At 39.4% G+C, this 27,681-nt stretch overlaps 1 long non-coding RNA gene across 1 annotated transcript in view; it reads left to right on the forward strand.

Moving 5' to 3' along the window:
* Window positions 1-27,681, forward strand: part of LOC141933623 (uncharacterized) — a 261,845-nt gene that overhangs the window by 158,346 nt on the left and 75,818 nt on the right. The window contains exon 5 of the long non-coding RNA XR_012626147.1: window positions 8,460-8,528. This is a non-coding gene — a long non-coding RNA (uncharacterized LOC141933623). The remainder of the gene's footprint in view (window positions 1-8,459; window positions 8,529-27,681) is intronic.

Genomic DNA, 27,681 nt, shown 5'->3' on the forward strand with positions numbered 1-27,681 from the left:
TATTTTCTGTGTGGAAAGAAAACCATTCTGTTACTGCATCACCTTTATCCTGAGTCTGTAAAGCATTTATGAGTGTGAGGAGCGCAGAACTCGCTTGCTAGCATGGTTCTTCTGTAGCCCTGCTGTAGGTACCAGAGCTGCAAAGAACAGCAAGGGGAGGAGCTTTCTCGTACCTGGACTGTCACAGAGTCTTGTTATGAACAAAGTTATCATCAGAGAAAGGTGCTGATTTTTTTTTTTTAAAGCAAATGCTGCTCAATTGCCAGTATTTTCCTTACCCTTTTTCTTTGAATTTTACAGCTGAGATTTTGAATAAACATTGCATCCATATAGATACGTGTTCTTCTAGTGAGATAGGATATGTATTTTTTGATTTGCTGGGAGGGAGGGAGCAAGGAGAGGGGGCGGAAATAACTTAATTGTGCAAATGATGCATTAGATTATCTCTGTTCAGATCAAAGACTTAGAACACTGTGGGACAAATATCTTGCCTTTGACTGAAGCAGTAACAAGAAGCATTACAAGGTTTATAGGTACACCTGCCTGGCTGCTGTGACTTGGGACTTTGTGTTCCTCCTCTCTTCTTGCTCATCAGGCTGTGTATCTAACATTGTATTACAGCATGGCAGGCACATCTGTGACTCGGTGCTTAGTCATACCTGCTGGAGACATGTAAGTTTGTGGGTTTTTTCCCCAGTTAATTTGACTACTCTGCCTGTGACTCCCTGTTGCTAACGCTGTTGAGCCTTCATAATCTATGAATACAGCAAAATAAAGTCTGGTAGGATGACGCTTGCTTACTGAGTGTTATATTGGAAGTTAGTGGTAGATAATGCTTCTCCTTGGCTGAGGTGCAACATGGCATCCGTATGGCTAAGTTAGGTAAGTGGCTGTTTTCATCTGCACTCAAATCATTCCTTTTATAGGTGATCCAGGTATGCCTGGAGATCTCTTGGAAACCAGAGTGCTCAGAATTGTCTGACCTCCTGAAGCTCAGAGAGATCACTGAAGTATACCACAAAGCTTGCAATCACATCAGCTTGCATCCTATTGCGGGAAAATCTTGCTAGGTGTCCTGTAAAACTGTCAAGACCTCACGGGCCTAATAAGGGGCTTTGTTTTATTTAACAAGGAAATATCAGTGGTCAACGGACCATGAGGATTGGGTTGCAATATAAATATTCTGAACTTGTGATCGCTGGGTTTTGCACTCAAAATAAATAGAGGCGACACCTGTGCAGGAAAGAAGCTGATTTTTTTTCCTATTGATTTATGTCTTATTTAAATGACATCCTACTTTAGCAGGATTTCATAACTCAGCTGGGGGACTACATGAGGGTAAGTTGGGGGAGGAAAGTAGCTTCCTCCTTAAAAGGGGAGAGTGTTGATGTCAATATGAATCACAAATTTAAAACAGCAAGTATAAAAAAAAAGGAAAAAAGTAACAAATGAAAATAAAATAAAAAATGGAGCTAAAATATCTTTCAAAAAAGCATGTGTTGAGAGTTTTTAGAAAAACTGGGAATAGCATCAGTCATTCTTGACTGACTCAATTTTTGTTGTTCTTTTTTTGGTTTTTTGTTTGTTTTTTTTCCCTGAAACCCTCTACAGTTTCTCCCTGATACAATTCTGAAATGTAGATGTGGTACTGTTGTAAAAGGAGATCAATAAAATGTAGTGTCCTATAGTCAGCTCTCCAGAATGCTCTTGCAAGTATTGGGAACTTGTGTTTTTCCCAACTGATTTTTCAGTAATGTTCAATACAAACTGAAATAGCTGATGGAAGATTTTCTTAGGGTTAAATAGCATGCTTCAGATTTAGCATCTCTGAAGAACCCCAAGATAATTTAAAAAAATTGTCTGTTACTATGAAGCATCTTTTATCATCAACTTTGCTTTTTCTTTTAAAAATTGAGATGTATATGAATGAGATTTAAGGAGATGCCTTCACAGGTGATTGTGATGACACATTGTTTTGATTGTCTTATTGCTATTTTATAGCTATTAGTTTTTACGTATGCTAAAAATGGAAAATTAAGTTTTGGAGATGCAAAGTTATGGCCTTAATGATCATTAACACAAGCTAATCTATGACTAGGTAGCAAGCATGTCCTTTGCTCAATATGCATTAATGTTAGCTTTAACTTCTTAACTATAATAAAAAGAAATAGCCAAAGTTAGGACATAACCATTTTGAAAGTTTGTTTTAACACAGTTTTACTGTTTTTGCCTTCGTAATGATGATAAAACAGATGGACTAATTTTTTTGAGAAAAGAAACGGCTCTTTAACACTTAACTGAAAAGTGGGGAGACTACTTTGGGAAAATTCCATTTGCTGATTTTGAAAGACGTGTGTATGAAGGTCATTGTGACTACTGGGAGTAAATAAAGGCTAGGTCAAGAAATACAGAATTAGTCTTGTCTCTGGCTTTGGTTATATCAGTTACTTAAGCAAGTCTGTGCCATCAAGTGTGTTTTCCTGGTGACAGAACTGAGACTGTGTCTAGGTGACTGACTTGAGATAAGAGCAAACTCATGGAAACTGGGGTAAGAACTGAGCTCTCCTGACAGTGTTGTTCATGCCTAATCCACTGAGAAATGCTCCAGCCAAGAAAGGCGCTTCTGCAAAGCTGAAAGACCTACTGGTTGGATTTTGGGATTTTTAGATCTGTTCAGCATTCTAAAATACGGTTCATTTATTTAACTCATGTCCCTGTGTCTTCGAAACTCCACTGTGGGTGAAGTTTGAACTAATTAACCACTAACAGATGTAAACCACATTCATATCCAAACCATATGTTATCCTTGTAGTTTATCTGTACTTCTTTCCTTTGAAAACAATGAAGGCTGAACATATATTTTACATGTATATGGTTTTAGTTTTGCAACTTTTTTACAGTTTCCAAATATAGACAGTAGTGTAGTTTTGTGTCAAGGTGTTTTCAATAGAGTACCTGGCACATTACCAGCTTTCTAATCAGTCACTGGCTGGCTTTTTTAAAAATTTGATTTAAAATATGAAGTATTTTGCAGAGGCACTTAATACAGCTTCAGTCTGAGATTGGAGTCTCTAGAGATTGGGTGATATTTGTAACTTTTTGGTCCTGGAGAAGAATTCTGTGAAATCTTGTAACTTCTTGTTACAAAAAGCCGTTTCTTTTGAACACTTCTAGTTTTAGGGAGTGGGGTGAAAAAAAGGCTGACAACAAGGTAGAATTTTATTTTGAAGCTTGAGGAGACAGAAGGTTAAAAAACCCAAGCAAACCTATTTTTTAAAAATGCAAGATTTTCAGACTAATCTCATTCCTGTTTTGTTGGTGTGGTTTGAATGTTCATGGATTAGCGGTGTCACTACACATTCACACTAATGAAAAGGTAGGTTCTTCCTCCAGGGCTTTACTCAGTAGGGCCACAGTCTTGAAAGTGATGGGACAGGGGTGTGTTTTTCTCTATTGTGGGACAGTGGAAATACTTTTTATTTGTGCAGGGCAGACATACTTCTCAAAGTCTTCTTTTTATTCCCTTTCCCCCTTCATGTGAAAGCTCTGCAGTTTGGCCTGACGGAAATAGGCTACAAAAGAAGGTATCAAATTTTGCAGCCGTTTCTACAGTGTGTTGATGTTGCTCCTCAAACCCAGCCTGAGGGAGTGATCTTATAGCAGCTGAAGAGGGGAAGGGGAAGAGTAAAGTTTCCCTAGTGCCCTCCGTCTCTAATAGCTGTGGGACCTGCACTCCAGGTTAAAACACAGTTTCAGAATTAGTAACACTTCAGATATAAATTTACATAATATTATATAAGAGTTTTCAAGTAGTTTATTAAAAATGAGATATTATTTATCATATTTTAACTGCCTATAACATTTTTCAATTAATAGCCCAGTATAGAATTTTTTTCTTGTTGATCAGTTTAAATGAAAAAGTAGAAAATAAATATTCTAATGTTTTTTCAAATATAGATTTTTAGTTAAAGTAGATAAAAAGAAAAGATCCTTTTTTATTTCTATATTCTCTAGTTATCTCAGTAAACACAAGTTGACTTGAATTATATGATGGTACAACATAAGCCATAGCCTAATCAACGTAGGCATATAAAACTCACATTGAAGAGAAAATATGTATATATAATATATATGTTTAAATTGGATGATGCTATTGTCAGGGTAATACTAAGTTAGAAAATGGTTTTTTAATGTTGAATACCAGTGCATAGTAAAGCAATGAACTATCCTCAGTATTTACAAAATTATGAATTATCCCAGCATACCAGATGTTTGACTTCTTTTAAGCAATCTTCTTTAGTGTACAAATATTGTGATGCAGGTGGTTATAAAGTAACAGCAAATGCAGATTTCAGCACAAATGTGAACAATTTTTACATGACTTACAGCTATCAAATGCCTGTGCTACAGTTTTTCTGTCTGAATGTACTAAACTGGTTGACGTTTCATAGACAGCTACAGTGAAACTGGTATTTGCTAACATGCTTTTTGTCTGTGCCCTCATTTGTTCCAGTTAAAACTACCTACTAGTGACCCTTGTGTTACCAGCTTACACTCTGAGTCTAGAACTGCTTTGCCTTTCTCTCTCAAGCTTAAGCACGGTTGGTAGTCTTTGGAATCTGTCTTTTCATAAAACCCTCAACTCATTTTTGCTGCGTTAGCTTCCACATTGTTCTTATGGGTGGGAGATGCTCAGACTTGGGTTTCTTTCTGAGTCTGCTCAAAGGTAATGCATGTCAAGGTTACTCTGTTTCTAAAACAAACATAAAAATCGTTTTTTGAAATATCTCCACAGTCTCCTAACAAGCCTAAAGCTTGTAGAGGGATCAGACTCATGTGTTATGTTAAAATCAGGCTGAGCTGAATTTTTGAGATAAGTTTATTTCCCCGAGCAAATATTCTTTTTTTAACTATTTCAGCCAAAGCGTCTTTTATTGTAATATGTAATGAGGAGAAACAGGGTAGAACATTATAGGTGAAGATACAGCTACTATAAGTGTTATGAATTATTAAGTCTCGGACATGAGCCTGAAGTTCTGAGCAGAAAGGACCATGTGGGTGTTTCTCTTCCATGTTGTCTGTTCTCCAGCAGGTTTGGCATCAGTGTAATCTGACGGCTGGCCTGTAAGCTCAACAGTGGTTATAAGCTTTTTAAACCCATTGACTGATAGAAATTGAAGCATCAGAGTCAATCAAATGATAACAAATAAAGGCCAGGAGACTGGCTTATGTGTCTCCCTGCTCAGTTCCTTACAACCTCTCCTCCCAAGCATTCTGCCTACCCACAGGGGAAAACACCTCCTGCCAAACCTTGATTCAGGCTTATTTTATACATATATCCACTGGTACTGTCAGCTATATGGCAAAAACTCCAGGTAGTTTCAGGCATCTTCCTCGGAGAACTACAAAACCGAAGTAGCCTCTTTCTGGTGTGGTAGCACCTTGGGAATGAGAAGGAAGCCTGAGCTTCACTGTACCACTGCTGCTAGTGATGAACCCTTACTCATTGTTCAGAAAAATGGGAAAGTCCTGCAAAGACCAGATGAGCACCTGCGTTTGCAACCAATGCAAGGGGATTACTGAGTTTAGAGGGGGCTTTCCCAGACTGCCTAGAAAGCCACGGAGAAAAACTCGTGTCGAGGAATGAAAGACACTGCAAGTCTGAGTAGAGGGTGGACCCTCTTGTCCTTGCTTTATAATTTGAATAGGGTTGCAGCAACTGGATCAGATTTTTGAAGGCATGGAGGAAGGCATCTTCCAATAACCTCTTACAGACTGTGAACATACCTTTTGCAGAACTGGGAACAGATTCTGGGTCACTTTCGATAAATAGGTCAGTGTTGGACTATAACGAGCAGCCTGTTTGGTTACAGCTGCTTGAACACAACATGTGTGCTGCCCTGCATATGGTAAGGCTATATCCAGCTGTATTTCTCATGGAAATACTGCAGATACTGGAATGGAAGCAGAAACCCCTTTTTTGCAGTACTGTAATTCTGAAAGGATTTTTTTTCCACTGCAGCGGCTCTGTCTCTGTGCCTGCCCCTTAGGAAGGTTTAACACAGTTTGGAACTGTTTTCACTTGTGTAGGGATAGCCATTTATTGGAAGGCTAAGTATGATGCCAGACAATCTGCGTGTATGACTTTGTCAGTTTTAGACACTGGGGAAAGGATCAAACTGTGGAAGGACTTGTCATAATAGAAACTGTATAAATACATACAACTAACATGTAGAGGTTTAAAATTATTTTTAAATGAGGTCAGATGTACTTGAGTGAATTACATATAACAGGGAAAGATTAAAGGTGGTCCCCATTGCTTAAATGCACACAGTTCCAAGCCTTTTTTAATCTCTGATGGCATGCTCTCTTGGTGCACTTCCAGCTCTGCAGTGAGGAGGGTCCCTGGAGCATGCTCACCTTCAGCCATCTACTGTCGCTTTGTGTTCTACCCCTTCTGAGATCTCTCCCACTTGGATTGAGGTGTGAAACAAGCACATGGTGTTATTTCTTCTTCCTTTCACTGCACCAGCTCACCTAGCTGAGGAAGGTGAGAGATATAAACCAAGATATCGTAGTGTACTAGTGGTGGAGACAGCAAATCATAGAATCATTTAGGTGGAAAAGACCCTTAAGATCATTGAGTCTGATCATTAACTATCACTACCACATCCACCACTAACCCATGTCCCTAAGTGTGACATCTGCACATTTTTTTAAATACCTCCAGGGATGGTGACTCAACCACTTTCCCTGGACAGTCTGGTGCAGTGCTTGATAACCCTTTTGGTGAAGAAAGTTTTCCTAATATCTAATCTAAACCTCCCCTGGTGTAACTTGAGGCTGTTAACTCTTGTCCTATCACTTGTTACTTGGGAGAAGAAGCCAACACCCACCTTGCTACAACTTCTTTTCAGGTAGCTGTAGAGAGTGATCAGGTACCTCAGCCTCCTTTTCTCCAGACTAAACATCCCCAGTTCCCTCAGCCATTCCTTATAATACTTGTTTTCTAGACACTTCACCAGCTTCGTTGCCCTTCTTTGGACACACTCCAGCACCTCAGTGTCTTTATTGTAGTGAGGGGGCCAAAACCGAACACAGTATTCAAGCTGTGGTCTCGCCACTGCAGAGTACAAAGTGACAATGACTTCCCTAGTCCTGCTGGCCACACTATTTCTGGTACAAGCCAGGATGCTATTGGCCTTCTAGGCCACCTGGGCACACTGCTGGCTTATATTTAGTCAGCTGTTGACCAACACCCCCAGGTCCTTTTCTACCAGGCAGCTTTCCGGCCACTCTTCCCCAAGTCTGTAGAGCCTTTCTACCCTCAAGCAGATCAACACTCCCACCCAACTTGGTATCATCTGCAAACTTTGAGGGTGCATTCAATCCCCTCATCCAGATCATTGATACAGATATTAAACAGAACTGGCTACAATACTGAGCCCTGGGGAGCACCACTTGTGACCGGCTGCCAACTAGATTTAACTGCATTCACCACAAATCTTTGGGCCCGGCCATCCAGCCAGTTTTTTACCCAGCAAAGTGTACACCCGTCCAAGCCATGAGCAGCCAGTTTCTGCAGGACAATGCTGTGGGAAACTGTGTCAAAGGCTTTACTAAAGTCTAGGTAAACAACATCCACAAGCCTTTCCCTCATCCACTAAGCAGGTCACCTTGTCATGGGAGATCAGGTTAGTCAAGCACAACCTGCCTTTCATAACGCCATGCTGACTGGGCTGATCACCTGGTTGTCCTGTATGTGCCACATGATGGCTGCTCCATGATTTTTCCTTGGCACTGAGATCAGACTAAAAAACCTGTAGTTCCCTGGATCCTCCTTCTGACGCTTCTTGTAGATGGGCATCACATTTGCTAACTTCCAGTTTACTGAGTTCTTCCTGGTTAGCCAGGACTGCTGATAAATGATGGCAAGTGGCTTGGTGAGCACTTCTGCCAGCTCCCTCAGCACCCTTGGGTGGATTCCATCCGGCCTCATAAGTGGTATAACAGGTCACTAACCATTTCCCCTTGGATTATGGGGGCTTCGTTCTGCTCCCTGTCTCTGTCTTCCAGCTCAAGGGACTGGTTACCCAAGGACAACTGGTCTTACTATTAAAGACTGAGGCAAAGAAGGTATTAAGTACCTCAGCCTTTTCCTCATCCTTTGTCACTATGTTTCCCCCCATATCCAATAAAGAATGGATATTCTCTGAAATGTGGTGTTATCTGAAGGCAGCATGGCACAAACCCTTACTGTGCTTCAGTGCCTCTGCTATTGTATCTGGGTTTTTGCTGTTTACCTTCTTTTACACCTCTGCAATGTAACCGCTTGTTCTGAGAATTTCTTTGCTTCCACTGTCATCATTTTTGTCTCATCACATTCTATGTGCAATATAGTTTAAAACCAAAATGTTTTCAGGTGATCAGGGATCATGATTGTGCTCCTCATTTTCTAGGGACCTGCTCTGAGACCTGTGCATATAATCCACATGTGCTACTGAAGCTGACTTGAATGTGTGACAAAAGTAAGTATTTTGAAGAAACTTGGCCCTGCGAGCCTCCATTTGCACACTTGGAATTAACAGGTGCTTTAATATCCCAGTGTCATGTCCCCTTTCTGTAATGTGCATACAATGATACCATTCACTTCATCACACAAAGATGATGTGAAAATGAATCACTTAATATTTGTAATGCATTCAGATGTTGTTGTGATGAGCACTGTAGGAAAACCCACAAGCAAATGAATAATTCATTGTTCAAATCGGCCTCTCAATAGTATACAGTAAACAAGACATGGGACTTCACACTGAATAGTAAGAGTAAGGCCAAATAATTAATGATCACTTGTTCAATTATCACTGTCCATTCAGAGTATTGAAAGGGAGTGGGATCCTGTAGAAAGAGTGTGGTCATGTCCTAAGGGATTGTATGTTACTGTATGATTGGAAAGGATAACAAAGATGAAATAGTTTCTTTTATTCTGTTGGATTTTTTCTTTCTCCCAGTAACCTTCAGTATTAGTTATGATGTGTATTTTGGAACAAAGATGAAGTGTGTTAGGCTTTCTGAATTTCCTGATTTTAAGTCTATAGGTCTTCCCTTACAATGACGTGATAGTATTTGGGAATCCTAATCTTTTTTTAAAATTCTATTTTCATAGTTTCCTGCCACCCAGTGAATCCTTTTGGTCATTGGTGCTTAAGCATCAAATGAAGGGTGTAACGCCCCCTCTGATCACTGTGGAGCAGACTCTGGATATAGTTTTTTAGTTTGGATTTTATCTCTTGGTATGAAACGATCTTAAGAGAAGCTAATGGAAGAGAAAGGTTAAACTTTTCCATGTGTACTAGATAAGAGTTTAGTTTTGATGGAATCACAGGTACTGGAATAGCTTGTTCCTATGTTCAACCTTGTGACTTTCCTTTGGATGATAGCTCTGAATGTTTACACTTTGAGGGTGAAAAAGAAAACCGAGGGAGATATTTGAAGCTGCACTACACAAAAATATGTCAATAATTCAGGCTGACTGATAGCTCCTCTAGTAACCAAAGTCACCTGCAATTTTTTATAGTCCTAGAGCGTAAGCCATCCATAACATATAATCAGTTCCACTCTGCAGATGGAACTGATGGTTTTTTCCCAGGCATCCCCTCCCTACTTCCCTAAGCTAAATCTTTAAAAATCAATTCACGTAATTTGATCAATTTAAAGTACTGAATACACTGAGGCAATTATACCAAACTTCTTGCATTTCACTGCTTCCAGTGGCAATAAAGCTATTGACAGTGCAGCATTAAAGATAAACCAGCATTTCCATGAAAACAGTTGTGCTTTACGTTTGCATTTTTTAAACCTTTTAACTGTTTTTGAAGTAGCTTTTGCGGAATGGTGATTTATAGTTTAAAATTGAGGGCTTCATCTTTTTCTCTTGAAGTGAACAGTCTTCAGTCCCATTTATCAGTCCCTAAAGATGAATTTTGTATTAAAAAAACACTAAGGTGCTGAGCTGTTCATTTAATTTAGCAAAAATGTGTGTCAGCTCAATTTTATGTTTATTTCCAGAAAAAAATCTTGTTCCAGATTTTGAATGTACATGTTTAACAAGATGTGATTAGTCATTACAGCGGTGATGAGTCCAAAATGTGATTTGAGTGGTCACTGACACCCATTGGGTGCTTCCATAAAGCTCTTCATTGAGCGATCATAACCAGTATCAATGCACTTAAGAACTCTGTAGCTGGGAGAAAGTCTCTTAGGGTCTAGTTTTTCAGAAATACTGGAGTCTAACCATGCCGTAATGTCTTTGGGCCTTTGGGGGAAGAGTGAGTTTTAGAGCTTTTTTTTTTGTTTTTTTGGGACTACTACCCCTTATGAATTTATTGACATTCCCAGTGAAGTTTGTAAATATATTCTATTTATTTCTGTTTTAAGATATCCGTTCTGTTTAGATAAGTATTAATGTAAGCTGCATGAATATTTAAACCAAACTGGGATGACCATGTACTCAAGTGTAGATGTGCTTTAAGAATGTTGTGTATTTGTGTGAAATTCATGAATTGGGAATCGCTGTTGTACAAGACTTCACAAAACTAACAAAAGCAGATAGTTTTTCTTCTTTTGTGGGTCCTGTCCCATGCTCTTCCCTCTTTGGCTTCACAATTTCAGTGCAAGACCACTGAGCACAAACGTGTCCAGGAGACAGCCACAGCCCTTGGTGATACAATACCACTGCTAAGTATGAGAAATAGCAGTTGTGACACATCCCTGTTTAAAACCAAATCATGTTAGAAAAGCAATTTTGCATTTGATGCTTCTGGAACAATTTAACAAAATGCTGGTACTTCAGAACATGAGGGCAAATTTTGATGAAAAGCCCTGCAGAATAGCTGAGTGACTGGAAGAAAATACAGGATGCAATATAAAAGGATAAATTTGCATTTTAGGATTGTTGAAAAATATGAACCTTAAGTACATTAGCAAGCTGAAAAATGTAATGAAAGGAGACGACTTCCCTTCCTAGATTCCAAAGCTGACGAAGAACAGTAAACACACCTTTTATATTTTTTACTTTAGAGTACGTAATCCTTTCTATTCTATATCAAATACAAAATTTTCAGATGATGAACTCGTCTTTTGCAAAGACGGGCCAAATTATTATGCCTGAAGATGGAAACATCCAGGGAGTTCTAAGTGTAGTTTCACTGGCCTTCTACAAGAGATGAGTTTTGGATGTTAACTGATGTTTGCTTCTGTCTCTGTCGGTATTTTCTTAGGGCCCTACATAATTTTTAATCTGAGTTCATAGTGAATCCAGTACTTCATCAATCTCACAGTCAAAGGTGGATTTCAAAAGTTGGAGCCAAAAGTTTGGAGGTATTGGAAATAACTTATGATGAGATCTGAAGCTCAGAAAGAGAAAGTAGTGAATTTAGATACATGAAGTAGTGCGTGCACCTCTATCTTCTGATGCCAGTCAGGGCCTGAGTTAGAAACTATTGACTTCTTTCACATTGCAAAGGACTATGTAAGCTACTATGTGTTTATTTTAGGCCTGCATGAACGGAAACATAAATCAACGGCTTGCACTGCATGCAGAAGTAGTGTCAGTAAGAGAAACCAAAGGTCTCCTTTCTCCTCTTGCTCAGCTGACCCAACAGTGTGAGAAAGCTCATTCACGCATGCAGAATTCTGCCTGCTGTCAAAAGTACTTCTGTGCTCTGTCTTTAGTGTACTTCCCAAAGAAAACAAGACTTTTGCTTCCCCCTCACCCCTACCTCTTCTACCTCATCTCTTCACCCAATAACCTTTCATTGTCTTGGCAAATTACAGGAGAGTTGGGCAGGGCTGGAAGTGGAAGCACAAAAAATGTTATGAAATAAGGGGCTAGCTAGAGGAGGAAGATAAATTTAGTCCTTTGAGAGATGTGTGAGCCTACCAGGTCTCTACTCTGTTTGGCCTGAGAGGTTGGCTGAACCTCTTGAACCACAGCTCTGGACTTGCCATAGCAGGGGCTGCCTCTGTGCCCAGCCAGGAGTTAGCTGAAGGGGAAGGAATGTGGTGAACGTTTTTGAAATGGTGTCACTGGGGTAAGGGTGTCTGGGAATTATAATTGACCGTAAATTAGAATGAAACTTAGGCTTTATTACTGGCACTGTTTACAGAAGAACTCGGAGCTGTTCTTTCTGTCTGTAATAATACATTTAGTCTACTTGGGAACGTATTGTTATAATTTCCATCAGCTTGGCAATTAAAAAAAAAACCATTTTATTTCCATCTAGAGCTGATAAAAGCAGAAACTTATTTAAAATATTGAAGTCTAAGCCCCTTCAAGGGAGTGTTTCTTTAAATAAATACATAACAGCATCTCAAACTCCAAGACTTTTTTTTAAATCTTCTAAGTAAGTGTCCTTTGCAGTTATGTCTTTCATCTCATGGGAACTGCCTGCTCCTTGTTTTAATCCCAAAACATCATCAAAGTCAGTGGGAAAGAAGAAAAAAAAATTATCTGCAACTTCCAAAATAAAAGCTCAATGTGTAGTGATTGAGCTGGGCAAAATCCTGTTCTGGTTACTCTTACATTTTGTATAAAGAAAGATGGAGTGTTAGAAGAAAAGAATTTTCAGGGTTGAACATTTGAACTGCATTTGTATATGGATCTAGAATTCTTGTTCATTTCACCAAGAATCACACATGAAATGTGTGAGGAACATGCGGGGTGATGTCTAATTTTGCCCTCCATGGGAATACAACATTGTAGCTCTTTGGTGTAGAAAGAAATCAAAAGTGCATATCAGAAACATCTCCCCAGTCCATTTGGAAAAGAAAGATGGAGACTGTCCTCCTTCCACCCCCCAGGAAAATCCACTAACTTTATATTCTTTAGTCTGAGCAAGCTCTCAAGGTTATCAAAGTAATTTTTTGAAGCCTGTGGCCTTAGTATTCTTATAGATAATAACATCAGGCCCATTATCTCCTACTCCCTGATTTTTCTTCTGACTTCCTGCAATTTACATCCCATTGTCCACTAATATTTTCCGCGTTCTTTTAAAATAAATCAAATAAAACTTCCTATGTTGGCTCTGGACTTAATAAAAATCAGACATGCAGCATTTGGGACTCTTAAAATAACACATTTTAATACAAAGATGTGAGATATCTTTTGAAATCTGTGGTGGATGTTTGTTTCCTGCTGGGCTTAATTTAGGAATCTAGTGCTAGCATTAAACCAAGGGGAAAAATGTTTGCTCTTTCATCTGTGTGCCACATCCCATCCAAAATCACAAACAGCTCCTTTAAATTTCTGATCTTTGTCCCCTGCTGGATGTGCATAATACACATGCCTGTCTGACATATGAGACAGCCGGAGCCTTTAAAAAAAAAATAAATTGCTAAGCCCTGGTTATGCTTCTTGTCTTAGGCCTCATAATCTGCAGTTTGGGAGAATGACAAGTGTGTGAATCTGTTTTGATTTAGTGAAGATGCAACTTTTCCTTTTTGTGAAGAAACCTCTTTCTTACCAAATCAGAACTCCTGATTTTATTGGTAAAACAAAACACAGGTAAAAACACTTGGGGAATAGTTATCTTCCCCATAGAAGAGGACCATTTCCCTTATTTTCATTGCCTTTGAATAGAGAAGTAAATATCTTCAGATGTGTCACCTTAAAATTACAAAACTTACCAAGGTCCAACCCAGATGTGAATCTCTGTCTTTTAACACCTGGCCTTGTAGCTCTCAAACTGTAACATAACATGCAGAAGGACTTCTGGTTTTGTGCAAGCTTGTATGAAACTATGTGGCTTCAGACGTTCAACTGCTTGGATTACATCAAACAGCTGGGATCAGAGTTTAAAGAAAGTTTCCACTTTTTTTTGATAAAAGTCTATCTTTGTTTGAAAAATCATCTTGAGCCCATTGTGCTATAATAGAGATTACACATGAAAAGCATATTTTAAAAGAATGTTACTGAATTGTAAAATGTAACACTGAAAAGTTTGATGCTAGAATCAATATTGGTCCTGTAATCTCAGTTGGTATGTTGTATGTAGGCATTATGATACAGATTTTAATTATATGCTTGCATCTTTTTTCTCTGTAGTTTCTCTGCCTCATTTACATAAACATCCCTTCTCACCTCTCCCTCCCCTCAAACAGAACGCGCTCTTTAAACTGACAAGCTATTTGATGTTTTGTTTTCTCTTTATGCAGTATATGAACAAGCTGCACTAACTATATGCTGTTCCAGCCCTGATATGAGGGCAAAATAATTAATTTTTTCCTGCAATTCTCTGTGGTACTTCAGCAATTGAGGAGCAGAGAGATTCTGTATAACCTAACAACGGCTTTTTAGTTGGAATTGCAAGGGAAGCCCTGTCAGCATAAACTTAGAGAAGTTATGTATTAAATTTTAAGTTATTTTCACAAAGTGTGTGCGCACAGATTTTTATGTTCTACCAGGTAGACGGATCTGAGGAAATTCTGAAGAAAAAAAAAAAAGAAAAAGCAGACGTGTTTACAACTGACAGAACTCTTATTGACACGTTGCCAGTTCCTGATCCAAAGCAAGTGTGTTCTTAAAGCTTCCCAAAGGAAAGGCCACCAGGATTTTACAATGTGTGTATCATTCCATTCATTTGTTTGTGAAAACTAAAGTTTATGTTTATAGGAAAGGAAAATTTCATCCCAAACAGTTTATTTTTGATAGAAACGGGGTCTTTGTAACTAAAAATGTCTGTCCCACTTGGTAATGGGGGTACTGGTTTTGTACAAGGCTGCAAAAGTGTATTAAAGCTTTGATTTTCTTCAAAATGTCATGTTGTTAGCATGTTCAAAATATTCTGCATGTAGTAGACATAATTAGCTGTGCTGTCCTGGTAAGAGTATGCTGGCTACAGACATCAGTTATGGCAGCATGGGGTAGAAGGAGTGAGGCTGTGCTGTGAAACCTGGCTTGGGTTGTGCTGGGTCCTGAGCTCTCCATCTGGTGGGAGGATTTACAGATATGCCTTGGGTCTGACCTGCCTTCTGTATTTCAGATTCCTGTGTGTGCCTTATATAATCACACTTTTCTTTTTTATGGTGTTCAGTAACAGAAACAAACTAGAAATTATACTAAGGCACTGGAAGAGTTCATTTTAAAAATGAGATTGTTTACTCAGTGGTCTTCAAAGCTAGCCTTGTCAATAGGGATTTCAGGGTTTTTCAGAGCACTTTTCAAAGACCCTAAACTTTGGCTAACACTTAAGATCAAAAGAAGAAATGAAGGAGTATTTCTTTGGAGAAAATATTTCACTTTTTTGAGCTTCATCTGTCTTCTAAAGCCTTGGTATCAACCTTAAGCTAAGTGATGAATCTTGAAAGGAGCAGATACAGCTCAGTCTCTCTTAGAAGGGACTGCTCCCAAGCATCTCCCTGCCTGGCACTCTTAAAAAAACATAACATACTTCAAAAAAAATCCACTCAGCCTCCTTTCTTTTTCTCTCATACTGGGCACATGTCATTACATGACTGAGAGGTGAGCGTACATCCCATCTGCAAGAAGGAAGGTTGTCTTTTTGCAATCTCTTTGGTAAGGTAAGAGAAGATAATGGAGCAGAGAGAATTCAGTTGTAAGCACATGCAGAGATACAGAAGAAACTCTGTGATATTGTATCTGCCAAAACCATTTTGCTGGTCTCATTTTGGTAGACTGTGTTAATTGCTTATGTGAAGTTGTGATTCTCGCGATGATACTAAATCTCATGTAGGCAACATTTCACTCATTCGGCGGTTGAGGTGGAAAGGTAAGCACCATAAAAGGACTATACAAGAGCCAACTCCTCTTTCTTATCATAGCAGTAAGCTGTCACAAGGTTAAATTGTCCTGATGATGAGTTGTCATTTGTATATTACCTCCAATAGGGTCTGTATTTGATCAGCTATATCATCACTTGTACAATAATGCATGAAAATAGTGCCAAAGTGGTACACAGCACAAGTCAAAACATGCAAATGAAAAAAAAATACAAACTAATTTATCATAAAACAAACAACACAAACCCCCATACTTTCTATTATTGTCTTTTTGATTTATTTGTTCAATAAAAGCAGTCCTTTTGATTGTTTTTATAGGAAGATAAACCAAAATAAAAAATTCTAGGCTGGGGGTGTGTGTGTGTGAAACTTTCAGAAATGACAAATTGATTAAAGACTTCTAGGGCTAAGGTTTTAGAAGAAGTTTGGTCATTGAAGGCTGCATCACTGACTTCCGGTCAGACAAATGTTTCTGAACTTAGTTCTGCAGGAGGGTCTTAAAAGCTAAAATGTTTTGTGAATTTTGAAAACGCTACCTTCGATCTTTACGTGCTATAATGAGGCCAAATTTTAGGCAATGGGAACAAAGGAATGTAGTCCTAACTGTGTGGATTCCTACTTTTAGTTTAGATGGAGGCTAGGAAACATGAATCTGAAGTGTGGGGAAAGCACAAGGCTTGTATTACATACGTAAAACCAATACAGACATCTTCACGTAAAACTGTCTTATCTTCACTTTTTTTTTAATCTTGAGAATTATCACAGTATGTAATGTGAATGATATATAGAATTATCATGTAATTTAGCTTCAGTGTCACATGTGTTGTTGAAAATGTGTCTGCATGGCTCTAGGAATTATATTTACTGTAATATTTTCTACACTTAGAATGGGAAATACGCAGGCAAATTTAGCTCCTGTAAATGAAAAATATTTAGTTTTTAATGAGTGCTGTTTAGAATTTTGTTCATACGTGTCATTTTTGGTTTTCTTAACCTAAAAAAAACCCACCATGATTTCTTAGCCTCAGTGTCTCAAATGGTTGTATTTTTGTCCTAGTAAATTAATTTGTTTTCTTGTGCACCAGTAGTTGTTATGACATATCTTCTCTGTCCCAGGACTTCACTTCTCATTGCTTTGATGTGTCTTATAAAAGTCCAAAGAGACACGAGAACATACTTGTCTCTGATACAATGATATATATGTATAGCCAAATATGACCAAAATGAAACTGGCAGTGGTTATGCTTCTGTATTTTACTGTGGTATTTACATAACACTTTGAGATATTGTGCTAATATTTCAGATAATTCAATTTCTCCTCATCACAGATACTGTTAAAATAGTTTCTGTAGACAGCGGGCTAGCAAGCAGGAGATGCAACAAAGCTTTTTATGTAATCTATATAGCAGGGATCTTCTGGATTAAGCCTCTACAGAAAAGATATTTGGCTTTCAGCCCTGTACTTTCTTTAAATGTGCAAGTACAGCTCATGTTCATCTTTTGTCTATAATGAAATATATGGCTATGGAGTTTTACAGTTCATGTTCACAAACTGTCTGTATAGGTCTCTTTGATACTTTATGGCTGGCTAGCCATAAAGTGTTTGGTTGCTATCCAGATTGACAGAAATAAGGCAAGAGGCCCATAGTTAAGTATTGGCACTTGTGCAGCAGGACAAAATAAATAATCCTGAATCATACTATGCTGGAGGTTACTGACTAAGGCCTACAGGAACAATGCAGCTTTGAGATAATATATTTTACCTGTGAGCGTGTATAACATAAATCACTTTTCGGCTGGACAAAGTCCCATAGATTCAAAGAAAATCACTGGTAACTTATATAAATTGGTAACTTACGACTTTCCCACCCACCCCAAATAGAAAGATAATGCATCTTAAATGGTTGTTGAGGAAGGATATGCAACTTCTACTCTGGTGTGCTAAAGGAGTAAAGGGTGGGAAACAGAAATGACTGTGCTTTTCCAGGATGATTGCGTGCAATCCTCTTAACTATTGCTTAACTTGATTCAGCTGCTCCCATTCTTTTCTACATTAATGTGCTCTTATATTGGCTGTCAAGCAGTAGAAAACCAGTATGTTCAACAAAACGTTAAGTTATTAGTTAATAACTTTGTTATATTTTGCTTTTTGCATCTTTTAGTCCATTAACATTTTTTCCTGATTTTTAAAAAAATATTTATCGCTAAATATAATTTGCATGAAAATTTTGGAGACATGCAAATTCATGGCCAAATTTGTGATATTCCAGATGCTCTGGGTAGAATGTGCTACAAGAAGTAGCAGTTGCCTACGTTGGGTTTGGTATGTGCTTTCTAGAATGTGACATTGGAGAACAAATAGAAGTCATCTCGAGGTGAGCGGAATTACTGTTGTGAGCAAAGAAAGTAAATCTGTAGATTTTTGGGCAATTTTTAATCCTGTGCATTGTTTGGGGTTTCTCAATCCTTTGCTTTGAAAATACAGAGGTTGCATAATTTGACTGAATATTTTACAGATTTCTGCTTAAATATGGTTTATTAGATGTTTGTTTTGCATTGCTGTAGGTTTATCTTGTCTTGATATCCAAAGCATCATTCTTTTTGGGTTTTTTTTGCCTTTTCAGTGGAAAAATAGGTTAAAAAAAGAAAAAGGGAAAAGGTTGATTGCCACAAAAGAACAACTAAAAAAGCTAAGGAAAAAGTTGAGGCATTTTTTGACCTAACTGTGTAAATAGTATTTTTAAAAGTACTATATAAATATAAAGTGAGTGAATCTGACTGCAACATATTTTTCAATGGATATGAGAGAGACTTTAAGTTCAGTGTCATTAAACAGTTTGCTTAAGTGGGGATGTGGTTTGGAACGGTGTTTATAAATATGCAGATGTACTTAAGCCCAATAACTGTCAAGCATTTGCATGTTAATGAAGTGTTACTGCACTAAGCAGTGGATAGCCAGCCGGAACTGCAGAGATAGGATTTATCCTGAGGATCTCAAGGAAACTGCCATGCAATGTAAACAGAAGGTACAGCTCCTATTGACTGGGAGGGATGTTGTTCACTATCGAGACTTATTTTCTTGTATTCTATCAGATACACAGTAAAACTAAGTCCCTGCTGTCTCCAACCCTTCTGTTTTTTCACCAAAATAAATCAATTTTGAGGACAGAAATGAATACCCTTCTTTCTCAGATAGACAGCAGGACTCATAAGGGAATAATTACAAGTCTAATTCAGCTCTTTTAATGACATCAGCCAAACGATTCTTGGATTCAAAGTCCCGGATGAGTTCCTAAGCTTTTTAACTTTAAGCTTCTAGGCTGAAATAGTATGACTTTTAAATTTTGTTTTCATTGGAAGATCAAAGAAATTACTGCAGTATTAATTAACTGTGTGTATTTCTGTTTGCATAGCCTGCTGAAAGAAATTTGTGTGTTTAATAACATCCATTTGCTGGGTGAGATAAGGAAGGGAAAGAAGGCTGGTATGTTGGGCCTACAGGAGGAATTTTCTGCAGGGCTGACAAAAGCTTCTAGAAGTTGGTCATCCATGTATGTATTCTCTGGAAGATTTTTCTGTCAGATCTAATCTGATAATCCTGACATGAGCTTTCCTAATGGGCTGGATTCCAGATGGATTACTTGGTGTCAGTATTTGTTTTATCTTGTGCAGATTTTGAGCACATGAATTTTTTTTTAAATTTTGTACAAAAATTACAAGTATATAGTTGGGAATGTGGAGGGCATGGCAAGTTTCTACACTGTTTTCTTTTTGGTAATGTAACAGCATCCATAGCTTCCCTTTGCGTAACCATACAATGATGGAGTGCTGCTGCCCTGTTTGTATGATTAAAAGCTGCACTCCTGTGGTCAGGGCAGGCCACCTTCTACCTGTTCTTCACTATCAAATAGAAAACATGTGAAGGGTAAATATAGCAGACATCCAGGACCCGTTTCATTCTTGCCTTAATCCTTTATCTGTATTGAGGCTGCAAGTTTTGAATGGTCTGCTCTTTAAGTTATTTGTTCAACAGAAACATTGATTTCATCCTTGCAAAGTCTCAGTTAATAAGGGCTGCAAGTGACAGATGTGTTCTAAAACTGTATCTAGGAAAGGCAGGGAGAGGAAATGGATGTTGAATGTAAGAAGTAAGTGGATATCATGTGCTCTGTGTGGAATGTACCTATCTTTAACTTCAGACAGATGCACTTGAGGAAAAACCTTGTAGGAGTCTGTAACGCAGAAGACTTAAATGCACAGGTCTGGCACAGCTTCTCCAGGCTGAAGGTACAGCAGATGGGTTCATTGCAACAAAAGGCGTACTTGCAGAACATGTAGATATATTTCATTTAGCAAGCATGGGTTCTTGTAGCAATATAGATGCATCAACATGGGTTTTGGTTGTGCTGGCAACCCGGGTGTGCAGGCTTTCCAGGAGCCTCGGGCTCTAAGGAAGGCTGCTATGCCAGGTCTCTGACATGTGCGTATCTGGATTCAAACTAGTGTTAACAGCATGACGTTATTTGCTTGGTTATTTAATCCAGGCAGTGATATGAATGTACAAAGTATTTCTACACCTTAAGGTACCATCTACACTTGACTGTTTGTAACACAGGGATTTGTGAAGGGGTGCCCTGACAGAAGAGAAACAAGTGGATGCTGAATTCTCACTATGAGAAGGGGTAACCAGTGCAGTGGCAAAGTCTGGGCTTGGTAGCCTGCTGCTGCTTTGGAAATTTAAGGCAAAGGAGAATGGCATGATAAATCAGGGGGTCGCTAGTCCAGCTTTCTGGAGTCAGGCTCCAGGGGGAGCGGGCTTGTGCTCGCCTGCTGGCCACCTCTTGGATCCTGTTTCTGCTGGAACAAGTGTTGGATCAGCAAACGGGATGTATATGAGAATAATAACATGCAAATATTGACTTACTGGATACCCGAGCTACTTCTGTGGTTGCAAGCTGTCTGCCTTCAGCTGCATGCCTGGCGTTGCACTCAAGGCATCACTCTCCTGCTCGGCCCTCTTATGCTTGTTGTTTGCAGAGGACTAAGGAGTGTTTTAATGTATGACATGTCAGAGAGCCCACCTCTGGCGTGCTGCTGTGGGAGATGCTGGTCAACCAGAATGTAGTCCAACCTATATGGCCGTGTGTTGCATTTGTTAACTCTTTGCAACCTCAAGACAAGGACTGCCATTGTGTCTGGCATCTCCCAGAAGGGTGAGGAGGAGAAAGTGAAAGGCTGCTACAGAACTGGGGAGGGGGTTACTTCGTAATTTTCTTCCCCCTATCCCTTTCTTTCTCCCTTCCTTCAAAAAAAATTCTACCCCTTCATAATTAGTGCTGTGCAAAAGGTTGAATTCGGCCTTCTCAGTTTGGGCAAAAAGGGGGGAAGAAAACCACTATGACAACAAAATTGTGTTCTGTGTAATTTTAGATGTCAGACTGAAAATCTGCTGATCAGGAATAATTTTCTAGCAAAAGTCCAAGCCTGCAATTAGAGTGGCAACTGTGCTTAAAAATCCTGACTACTGTCCCACAAGTGTGGATTTAACTCTTATTGCTATCTAGATAACACCAGAATTGTTGGTTTTGACCTTACTATAGAAGATGCTAAACAACCACCCTGATTTTTCATTGACCCCTTACTAAATGGACTTTTTTTTGTTTAAACCTAGGCAGCTTTTTGTTTTATATATCCCTAGATACTTTTGCATTTTGTGGTTTAATTACATTATGAATAGAAAGGAATTTATCTTTCCAGGGGAAAAGGTTAAAACAGAATTTGCACCTGAGAAAAGGAAGTTAACGTTATGCCTATCAAGCAGTAGTAGAATGAAAATCCCAGAGTGCCTGACGGTGATGCATTCTGTTGCCCTCACTGTCCCATTATAAAGTCTTCCCAGGGCTCAGTGAGCTCCTGAGAGCTATGAATGTTTGCGTAATCATTCCTTCTGCCCTTCCTCTCTTTCCTTTTTTTATTTGTATCTTATTAATTACTCTCTGGATCCTAAGGCTGTTAAATACAGCTCGTCAAACTATGAGTATATGCCAGAGAAGCTTTTGGCTTCTTCAATTTGGCCAGCTCCAAATTGCCCCCATTGTCCAAACCTGCAGTCGGCTATTGATGTGGCGTGGGAAAGTCTTGATGATGCATCCTCTCCATGTGAGCACACCAAAGGAACAGCAAGTGTCACGGAGACCTTTGGGCTGTTTCCACAAGCTTGAAGAGTTGCTTCTGCCATCTGGGATCCCTCTATGTCTTGATACCTTCTTACGTTGCCCTCCAGCTTCTGCAACACTGTTTAATTGCAGTGTGCTCTTGCTGGCAGACCTTGTTGCCTGTGGGGTTTTTTTAAGGTTCCTGGGTGCTACTGAAACAGGCATCAGACACTTGCTGTACTGAAAGCTTCCTTGCAAATACCAGAGATCTTTTCTCTTGGAGCAGTTATTCAGTTTAGAAAAGTAAATGTGGTCTCCAGTAAAAACTTTTCTAGAAAATTAGGTTCTGACTTATTTCTAACTTTACCAACTCAAATCCTCTTCAGAGCAGTGGTAATGGCCAGAATGTAATCTCTGTAGTCAGAACATGTTGCCATTGTAAGCAGAGAAGAATGTCTTAGTTTTAATTTGTGTAGTTTGAAAAAAATCTTGCCTCGATTCTTACTTCTTGTTGTCAGTTATAATCATGTCCCCATACCAAACAGTGATGGTTTCAGTTGTCTACTTTACTTAAAAACCTGCTGTGTCTCAAAACTAAAGGAATCCTTTTTCCCCTCAGCACTCTGATATTTCCTGGCAATTGTGAGCAGGACATAAACTCATTAAAAGCCCCGAATTAGTTCTTAACCAATGTTTATACAATAGCTCAATACAAATTATGTTTACACAATAGGGTAATGCAAAACTGTGCTATTTTCATTTTGACAAATTTGTATATGCTGTGGAAACCACAGGATTTGTAGGAGGCAGGAGATGCCTTGGAGAATAATCCAGCACTAACTGGCTGTTGGTTATTGAGAAGGCTCTGGGGAGACCTTACAGTGGCCTTCCAGTATTTAAAGGGGGCCTAGAGGAAAGATGAGGAGGGCTTCTTTGTAAGGGATTGTAATGATAAGATGAGGGGTAATAGTTTTGAACTGAAAGAGGGTAGATTTAGGTTAGATATAAGGAAGAAATTCTTTACTGTGAGGGTGGTGAGACACTGGAACAGGTTGCCCAGAGAATTTGTGGCTGCCCCCTCCCTGGCAGTGGTCAAGGCCAGGTTGGACGGGGCTTTGAGCAACCTGGTCTAGTGGAAGGTGTCCCTGCCCATGGCAGTGGGGTTGGAACTAGATGATCTTTCAGGTTCCTTCCAACCCAAACCATTCTATGGTTCTGTGGTACAGAAACCTTGGGGTCAGACTGGCTTCATTTGTTGCTCCAGGAGGCATGGGCTATGGAATGTTTTTTAAGGAACACTTTTCTCAGTTGCATGCTTGCCTAGGTGTGGCCTCCTCCACCATAAGCACCTTATTCTTGCTAATCATCCCTTCAGGCTCAGCGTGCTGGTGTTAGGTGAAGTGAGCAAACAAGTCCACAGACCATGAGCACAGTGTACCACACCTGATTGGCAATGGCCAGCAAACAAGCTCAAGTCAGCCCTAATTTGTGAAAAGCTTACCAAGCTAGGACTAGGCTCCTCAGGAGACAAGTTGCCTCTTTCTTGCCAACTGAAATGATGAGATACACCAAGGGCTGCTGTCCTGGATCAATTGAGTGTGCTGATGCCCTGACACCTTTTGTGTACTCCAGACATATTTAGTACTTAGGGCATGTCCCCATACTGCTTTGCTTATCCTGAGCCTCTTGGAAACCGTATGTCTGTGACTCACAGGGCACCGAGCCTGGGCTAATCAGCTATGTTGACAGGCAGGGTATATTTTATCAGGCTTAATGCCACCTTAATGTGGTTGTGCAGTTTCCAGAATACTTTGTGTGGATATGCCTGTAATCAGAGGAGCTTAAAGTGACTCTGAATTTGTCTCTGTCCAGTTCAGACTGCGTGACCTTTAAAGAGACTGTGAAGCAATATCTCTTCCTTTTTCCTCTGTGCCCCAAAGGCCAATCCAGGACAAGGAGGTTTTGAAGGGACACAAGAAAAGTAGAGCCAAAGTAAGCACCAGGAAGGAAAGAGGAGAGGAAGAAACAGAAATAGCAATGGAAATGTGTCAGGTACAGAGAAGGCCCTTTTTGACATACTCTATTTCTTACAACACTTACCATGCGTTTAGGTACAACAGTAAAAAGAGCCTTTCTGACCCCGAGAGATGTTATGTTTGCATTTGCAGTATGTTCCTGCTGGGAAGATTGTATTCTGCATTCGAGCTATGGCAAACTGGAATTGTTTTGTAGGAACCGTATTTTTTAACAAAGGTGTTTTTTAGACTCTGAAACATTTTACCGCTTGTTCTCACCTAGGTTCATGCATTAAAAAAAAGAAAAAAGAAAAAGACAGTGTGAGTGTGCTGCAGGTGCGCTACAGGATTGTCTGGATGACTATCCCTCCCTATTTGGCTGGCTGTTTTCTGAGAGCATATTGAACACATGCTCTGGTGCAGTTCGAAGGCCCTGTGAGAGGCCAGAGCTGATTGAAAGCTCTCAGTTGTGCTGAAGTGGGTGGCCAAAGTGCTGGAATTGAACAGCTGCTATAAACCTGCTGAACTTTGTTGTTTATAAATTATTTTGCATGCCATCTGGAACAAGAATGGTGCCACAGTTTACAAAAGCTATAGCTGAGGTTCATGTTGAGCAGTAAGTGTGAAATATTATTAAGTGATTATCAGATTTTACAGGCTTCTCTGAATGGCTTAAAGACAGATTCTTAGGTTAGAGAGGTTTTAATAGAAACACATTGCCACATTTTCTTTCCTTGCAATGTGTTTATATAAGTTACATTTGGGTCTCCCATTAAGTCCTTAAGAATATGCAAGAATCATGCTGTGATTGAGCCTAGGAGAAACATTCATTAGATATGAGGTTCATTTGCTCCATGGGCAGGAGGTAATACTGCTGTCCCTGACAAAGTATTCCTCAGAAAACATTCCTCATGTGCATGGATGATGTCAGATGCTACTGACCAACAGATTATGTTTCAGATGGAATAAAGCTACTTAATACACGAGCCCATTTCCCAAATCTTGCTGAGGCAACCCAGCGACTCCTGTTGGGCCAAGGGTGCAAGCACCATGCATCGTGGCCAGGCTGTAACCTTCTGGCTGCCTCCTGCTTGCTTTGCTTGCTCCATCTTTTATGACCTTTTCCCTTGGTAGCAGAATGGTGTCCGTAGGTGCTGAAGGGCTATAGGCTGGATGAGGAGACCTGGCCATTTTTGGGAAATTTGGAGAAGTGTCTCTCCCACATAAAGCCATAATTTTGCTGTCCTCAGCAATGTTTCACCTGGATCCACATGACTGGGAATCTTTGAACTTTCAAACTCTTTCTGCTGTGAGGGGAATATTTGCTTCTTGGCATAGGGCCAACATGGTGTGACCATGACTCATACCTTTACTCTGTGAGCAAGTGGGGATGGCTCAGCGTGTGGGTGCTCAACATATGCTGGTTGAGCATTTAATGGGAAACGTCACAGGAGAGAGACCATAACCCACAAACCTTTGCTATTTCTGTGTTTTGTGCGTGGACCTGCTGGTGTGCTGACATACACCACCTTAGTTATGTGCATTGCAGCTTAAGCTCTTTCTGGAAAGTTGGTAGTGAAGGCAGGGGGAACTGCAAGGCTCATAGTTATTTGTCAGGTATAAAGCATGGATTGACAAATGGAGCAGATATTAACAACAAAAATAATACAATAAATTGTTGCATAGTTGTTGTAGGAGTACCTTTCTCTTGTATTGAACTAGGTGGAAAGCTTATGTGCTTGTTAATGTGAAGCAGGTGGCTATTGCTGAAAAGCAGCAATAAAGAAGGCTTTCTGGTCAATTGTTCTATAATGCTGAACAGGCAGTTCTTTGATACGACTCTATACCTTGTTTGTTGGCATTATGTACAAGGAGTTAAATATAACTTGCCTTGCCTTGTGCTGGCTGCTTAATATGCGATCTCAAAATATGATGCAGTTACTTGGATTAACGGTACTCAAAGTAGCGCATGACAACTTCAATATGTTCTTATTACATCTTCAACATATTAACAGCATATGAAAGGGTTGCCTAAGTAGTATAGCTACTTTCCAGACTTGAGTTTGTACTTTCCTCTGAAAACTTAAATTTGTGTGTAGGGTTTTCTATTCTGCATGAGATGCTAAGGAGAAGATGAGAACCTGAAACTCAGAACCATTAAAACCAATGAAACCTGGGTTTCCAAGGACAGGTGCTGATTGACACATGAGTCTGACTGCTACTTTTTCCCCTCGCTTGGGGACCTACAAAACAGGGTGTGGGTGTCTGCTTTCTAGCCTCCTTGGCTATCTCTTGTTTCCCCCATATGGGTGTAATTCTTAAGTGTCTAATGCTGCGGAGCACATTCTGCAGCCTTCTGCTCCATCAGGGCACTAAATAGGGGTCTCTTGCATGTACCCAGCTGCATATTTTCACAAAATCTGTAGGAACTTAGTAGCTTTGAGACTCTTAATCCTCTGTCAAATGTCTGAATTTAGGTTCAAAAATTGCTGGGAACGTGGGTGGACAAACTACCTGTATACACGTATGCATACAGGTAATGAACCCATAGGCTTTGCGTGTGTAGGAACACACGTACCAAGTACTGCCTGTGCTTTTTTTCTCTGTACAACTGATGGTCTGGAAATTAAATCCCACTTTAAGAAATTATTGATTTGCCTTTTTTTTTTTTTTTCCCAGGCATGTTGTTTATTTATTTTGCTTTTCTCTAATCCATCCTCGCAAGTGGTGTAAGAGAAATGCTGACACACTCTTACCTCTGCCATCACCAGTGGGTGCTACTCTAAAAGGACCTAATGATTTTAATGAATTTTGTGGCAGAAAGTTGGACAGTGAAGCTGATTTGAAAGCATTCACCAGTGAAAAAAGGATAGGCCTTTATTGATAGCTAGTCAAAAGTGAAGACTTAGCTGTAATTATTTACAAATCAATTAATGGACCTTTCCTCTAACACCCTATCAGTCAAAGACTGTCTGAGAGCAGAGGAGAGCATTGATAAGAATACACCATGAAACAAAATCAATTGTCTTTTGTCATTCTGACAGAAGTGAGCTGTACACGTAGATTAACCCAGAATGCAATAGGAAAATGTCCACAGGCTGGAAGATAACCCAATTTTGTAAAATCAAGGTTGTCATAAGAATCTTTCATAATTGATGGTGAGATTAGAACTTATCTAGTATCCCAGTGGTAAGAATCAAAACAGCTTCTGGTGAAATGTTGCAACTCTTTAAAGCCAGATTAGTTTCCTCAGCCCTGAAATCTGTCCTTAATGTCAGCTAATTTAAAGAAACGACATATGTAACATGTACCTTTATGACTGAGGTCATGTTTATGATGGTAACTGGCTGTTGCATTGCTAGCCATTATGCAGTTCTTGGAAAGTATTGGTGCAAGCGTGTTTCTGATGCTGTAGGAAAGCTGTCAGTATTTTTTATCTTTTTGAAAGAGGTCTTTTTAATTAATATGTTCATGTATATAAAAATCTTTAGTTCAGATTTGTTTGTCTGAATGTGAACTTGTGACGATATTCAGATCATAATCCTGGCTATAGTATGACTCCACAGAAGGGCAATAGAAAAAAATCTTAATATTTCCGCAAAATGGCCTTTGGATGAAGTCTGAAATGGTTCTGTAATTATCAGTAGAGCCCTAAGATTCTATTGGTGTAATTTATTTAAATGTCAAAATTTAAGACTACCAGTTTTAGCAAG

This window comes from Strix aluco, chromosome 1 (assembly GCF_031877795.1).
Source record: "Strix aluco isolate bStrAlu1 chromosome 1, bStrAlu1.hap1, whole genome shotgun sequence".
In the NCBI taxonomy this organism is placed as follows: Eukaryota; Metazoa; Chordata; class Aves; order Strigiformes; family Strigidae; genus Strix; species Strix aluco.